Below are 5,000 nucleotides of genomic sequence, written 5' to 3'. Positions count from 1 at the left end.
CTGTACCTTTGCCGGCCGGCTAATGTCAGCCCTTGTCTGCCGGTCGCCAAGAGTGTGGCCGGCAGCCGGGTACTACCTTGTGTAGTGGTCGGTCAGCAGTCATTGCCGACCGACATTGGCTGTTGCCGGCCGACAGTTACTGCCGGCCGGCACATGCATTTGAACCAGCGTTCTGCCGCCTTATAGCTGTTAAGTAGTATACTTTAAAGCTAGTTATGGTGTGTGCATATAACCTCCTATACTGTACCAGTATTCTTCAGTATAACATATACTGTAAGAAGAAAACTATTGTATAGGTTTTGGTACAGCACTGTGTGTTCTAACACTTTTGTGTTTTCTTGCACAGCCCTTTGCTGTTGCCCTACAGATAAGAAAGTGAGTTTTTTCTTGTCTATTATCAAGGATTTTAAAATCATTGCTTAGGTGTGAGCTCCACCTGTTTCCTTTGGAAACTTTGCATTGGTTATTCTAGAAGAGATTAACCATTCGATTTTATTATCTGGAAGGCTGCAGCAATTGGTTGTGAAGGAAACACAAGTGTGTGTCTTTTCTTTCTGAATTATTATGCTATACTATGCATATCCAGTGATACATAGTTCACTTGATACTCATGGAAATTTCTTCTCTTTACAGAAGGACCCTCCGAAGTGCGGAAGTGTCTTCTGCAACGTCCGCAGCAAGAGCCTCTGCGGACATGAGTTTGGTAGGAGACACGCAGCATGCGCTGTCTCCAAGGGTGATCTCCGGTATTGGGACCCTCAGGTATGTACTGTGTGCACTAACCTGATTACTGAGGCCTTTGATTCCCCTAGGATGGCGGAATCAAGGGATATAGCAAGGGAGAAGCTTCGTACCTGGGTAAGGGGCTTCCAGAAGAACACCTCTGGACCTTATCTTCCAAGTGAGAAGATGAGGGCGTATCTTTTCCCTAAGGCATCAGCTGATGCAGTGATTCCCCAGCCTCAAGAGGAGATCCCCCAAGTTCAGATCCAGGTGGATGCTGAAGTCGCGGTCGCTATGCAAGACATCCAGTTAGATGACAGGATGTCTGACGTGGACGAGCGTCTGGAGGAAGACCTCCTGGCAGAAGCCCAGGGTGAAGTTCAAGCCCCAGACGTTGTAGAGGAAGAGGTCGACGAGGTGTCGGCTACTCCGGTTCAGATCCCGGAGCCTATTCCCTCAACATCGGCCGGTCTCCCAGTAGAGCTGGGACAGGCCCTCTCCTACATTGTTGAAATGATCCAACAAATGCAGAAGGAGAATCAGGAGAAGGCGGCTGCAATGGAACTGCGGATGCAGAGCCTTGCAGAATCACATGGGCCCCAGAAAAGGCTCAATGTGAAAGACCTTCCCTTGTGCTCAGATGCTAAACCATGGAGGTATGCTGAGCACATGCCAATGACGACTGGAAAGATCGTCATCTCGGGTAAGTTGGGCTCAGTTCCCCTAGAGGAGGTGGAATTCTGGCCCAACAAGGCATCATATCCGGACTGTTATGTCCGGCTGAGGAAGGAACCAGCTTCAAAGGAGGAGACAGAGCCGAAGGAGGTCATAGTGATGGACCATACTAAGGCTCAAGCTCTGCTTTCATCCTCGTTGAAAGAGAGGGGCTTCTCTAACTCAAAGGTAGCTGCATTGAGCAAGAAGCTCCCTTCCTTTGTGTCCTCTCCTGCTAGAGCCTTCCCCTTTTTACAGAAAGGGTTTGCGGCTGTACTAAATGCAGTCGAGGCCGGCAAGCCTTGCCCCTCCCTGGAGGAGTGTAAACCCTTGTCGCTGGCCCTGCCTATGAACCACAAAGACTGGAAGGACGTCCATCTTACGTTCTCAGTTGGGAAGTTGGAGGCTGATATCGCCGGACGTCAGTTCGGCGAGGACCTCCCTAAGCTGTCTGACTTTCTCTTGCAGAGAGAGTTCGAGACAAAAGAAAGACTGGCTGCCTCAATGTCTCTTCAGACTACTCTTGAGACGATGGCAAGTGACCCCAAGGTCCATGAAATGTTCATGGTGGTGGCCAAGACTCATCTGGCCACAGTGACGAAGGACCTTTATGGCTTCGTCAAGGCAAGGAGAGCTTGTAGGGAGTTCGTGTTCACCTCGGCTACGGTGAGGCACGAGCCAAGGAAACTAATCTCCTCCAACATTTGGGGCAAAGACCTTTTTCCTACCGATTGGGTCAAAGAAGTAGTTGATAAGGCTGCCTTGGAGAATAGAAACCTTCTCCAGAAGTGGGGCCTGGCTATCAAAAGAAAGTCTTCCCCGGATGAGAGTCCTCGGCCAAAGAAGAAGACTATGAGGACTAGGCTACCGTCTCGGCCAGCCAAGCCTTTTAGACAGCAACAGCAACTGCAATTGCCATTGCTTCCAGCGCCCCAGATCGTGGCACAAACCCCGACCACTTTTCAGTGGGTACCCCAGGCCGTGTCGACACAGTCCACGGCATTCACCCCATCGTTCGAAGGGCAGTCTACTTCCTTTCGAGCAAAGCCTAGAGGAGCAGCCAGAGGCTCGTCTAGGCGCCCCTCAAGGGGAAGGGGATTCAGGGGTGGTCGTGGTCAGGGAGGCTAGACCTCAGGACGGCAGTCCAAGTGGGATGATACCGGTAGGAAGGAGACTTCTGAAATTTCGGGATCGGTGGACCTTCGATCCCTGGGCCCACAGCCTACTCAAGAATGGACTGGGCTGGAGCTGGTACAGCACTCCACCCCCGTGCCTTCGGTTTTTCCAACACTCCACCCCCGTTCTGGAGGAGTACGTTCAAGAACTGTTGGAGAAAAATGTGATCCGAAAGGTGAAGTCCATCAAATTCCAAGGGAGGCTGTTTTGTGTTCCCAAGAAAGACTCAGAAAAGCTCAGAGTCATTCTGGACTTGTCGCCACTCAACAAGTTCATAGTGAATTGCAAATTCAAGATGCTAACACTGCAACACATAAGGACCTTACTGCCCAAGAGGGCATATTCCGTCTCTATAGACTTGTCAGACGCCTATTGGCACATTCCAATCAACTGTCGACTCTCCCCCAACCTAGGGTTCAGGCTACAACGAATACTATATGCCTTCAGAGCCATGCCATTCGTGCTAAACATAGCCCCAAGGATTTTTACGAAGCTTGCGAGCGTAGCTCTCAAACAATTTCGCCTAAAGGGAATTCAGGTAGTAGCCTACCTGGACGACTGGTTGGTGTGGGCAGCATCCGAGACAGAATGCTTGCAAGCTTCCAGTCAAGTGATCCAGTTCCTGGAGTACCTAGGTTTCAAGATCAACAGAAAAAAGTCTCAACTTTCTCCATCTCAAAAGTTCCAGTGGCTGGGAATCCACTGGGACCTTTTGTCACACCGTTTCTCCATCCCGGCAAAGAAAAGGAAGGAGATAGCGGGTTCTGTCAAGAGACTTCTAGATTCCGAAAGGATATCAAGACGCGAACAGGAGAGGGTACTGGGCTCTCTCCAGTTTGCTTCGGTGACAGACCCAGTGCTAAGAGCACAGCTAAAGGATGCAACCGGAGTTTGGAGAAGTTATGCATCAAACGCGCGAAGAGATCTGAGAAGACCAGTTCCGCTTCGGCTACGTACTCTTCTCAGGCCTTGGTCCCAAGCCAGACATCTAAAGAAGTCGGTTCTTCTTCAGCCACCTCCCCCGTCGGTGACGACTCACTCAGACGCCTCGAAGGAGGGATGGGGAGGTCACTCTCATCGGGAAAAAGTCCAGGGGACTTGGTCCAAGCTATTCAAGACCTTTCACATAAACTTTCTAGAAGCTATGGCAGTGCTCCTTACCTTAAAGAAAGTTTCCCCGCGTCACTCGATCCACATAAGGTTGGTGATGGACAGCGAGGTAGCTGTGAGATGCTTGAAAAGACAAGGATCGAGGTCACCACCTCTCAACCTGGTGATGTTGGCCATCTTCCGATTGGCGGAAAGGAAGAAGTGGTACCTGTCGGCAGTTCACCTTCAAGGAGTCCGCAATGTGACAGCGGACGCTCTATGGTCCATAGACGCAGGATCATTCTCCTTCATTCTGAATCAAGTCCCAGAACTGCAGATAGACCTCTTTGCGACGAAAGACAACAAGAAGTTGCCCCTGTACGTGTCCCCATACGAGGACCCCTTAGCGGAAGCAGTGGACGCGATGTCCCTCGACTGGAACAGATGGTCCAGGATTTATCTGTTCCCTCCTCACAACCTTCTGTTGAGGGTCCTCAACAAACTGAGATCCTTCAAGGGGGTAGCGGCAATAGTGGCCCACAAGTGGCCGAACAGCGTGTGGTTCCCCCTGGCATTGGAACTACGGCTGAAGTTTGTACCGCTACCAGATCCAGTTCTGACCCAGCGAGTCCAGAAGTTGATTGTCTGCGCTTCATTACAGAAAACCCAGACCCTGCAGCTCATGATTTTCTCTCCCTAGCGGTGAGAAAGCGTTTCGGGATTTCGAAGGCCAGCATATACTTCCTAGAGGAATATAAGTGCAAATCTACTAGAAGGCAATATGAGTCATCTTGGAGAAAATGGGTGGCCTTTGTCAAGGCGAAGAATCCGCAGGAGATCTCGACAGACTTCTGCTTATCTTTCTTTATCCACCTCCATGGTCAAGGATTGGCAGCTAACACGATTTCAGCGTGTAAGTCTGCTTTGACAAGACCCATTCTATATGCCTTCCAGGTCGACCTAGGTAACGAGATCTTTAATAAAGTTCCGAAAGCCTGCGCTAGGCTCAGACCTTCAGCACCTCCAAAGGCCATTTCATGGTCTTTAGACAAAGTTCTTCATTTCGCTTCTCTGTTGAGCAATGAAGAGTGTGCGTTAAAGGATTTGACACAAAAAGTTATTTTTCTATTTGCACTCGCGTCCGGGGCCAGGGTTAGTGAGATTGTAGCCCTCTCGAGAGAGGCAGGTCGTGTTCAGTTCCTGGATGGGGGAGAACTGAACCTGTTTCCGGATCCTACGTTTCTCGCCAAGAATGAGTTACCCACCAACAGGTGGGGTCCCTGGAGAATCTGCCCTCT

Source organism: Palaemon carinicauda, chromosome 40 (genome assembly GCF_036898095.1).
Source record: "Palaemon carinicauda isolate YSFRI2023 chromosome 40, ASM3689809v2, whole genome shotgun sequence".
Classification (NCBI taxonomy): domain Eukaryota; kingdom Metazoa; phylum Arthropoda; class Malacostraca; order Decapoda; family Palaemonidae; genus Palaemon; species Palaemon carinicauda.
This window is presented reverse-complemented; position numbering follows the sequence as displayed.